Below are 616 nucleotides of genomic sequence, written 5' to 3' on the forward strand. Positions count from 1 at the left end.
TCCTTCGTACTCGGCCTCACAACCCTACCTGCGTAAAAGTAACATGAAAACACACATATTAATGTAAAAACCAGAGGAAAGTAATGCTCAACATAAGGAATGAACGCTTCGCATTCATATCGCACAAGCACTTATCACCCACCTTTGATCCGAGGAATAAGAAGGCTTTAGAGGGAAAATCTGAGGGGGAGACCAATGATGAGAGTGTGCTTTGGTGAGTTCCACTCCTAAGGCACATTTGCAAGAGGTTAAAGGCAATAAGAAAGCTTCTCGATGGTGTTTTTCAAGCGTCATTTGGCTTCTCATTCTTGAGGGAGTTGATTTAATTATTTTTGGTTATTTTTATGGATTCTACTTTGTTTATTGTTAGTATGAGCGACTAAACCCCAAGGTCACAGGATGTAGGTGAACCTTGGTGGTGAACTTGTGTTGATTGGATGCTTTAGCTTGTTTTATTGCATTTGGTTTGTTTGCTATCCATGCTTGGTGCACTTTAATGCTTTGGTATACATGAGAACTCTGTGTATCATTTTCTAGCCTATACTAGGTTGCGTGACCATCGCCCTCGTATTAGACACATCAAACGTGGAAGGGACACATGTACAAATATGTTGTG

The sequence above is a fragment of the Dioscorea cayenensis genome, chromosome 6 (genome assembly GCF_009730915.1).
Source record: "Dioscorea cayenensis subsp. rotundata cultivar TDr96_F1 chromosome 6, TDr96_F1_v2_PseudoChromosome.rev07_lg8_w22 25.fasta, whole genome shotgun sequence".
Lineage (NCBI taxonomy): Eukaryota > Viridiplantae > Streptophyta > Magnoliopsida > Dioscoreales > Dioscoreaceae > Dioscorea > Dioscorea cayenensis.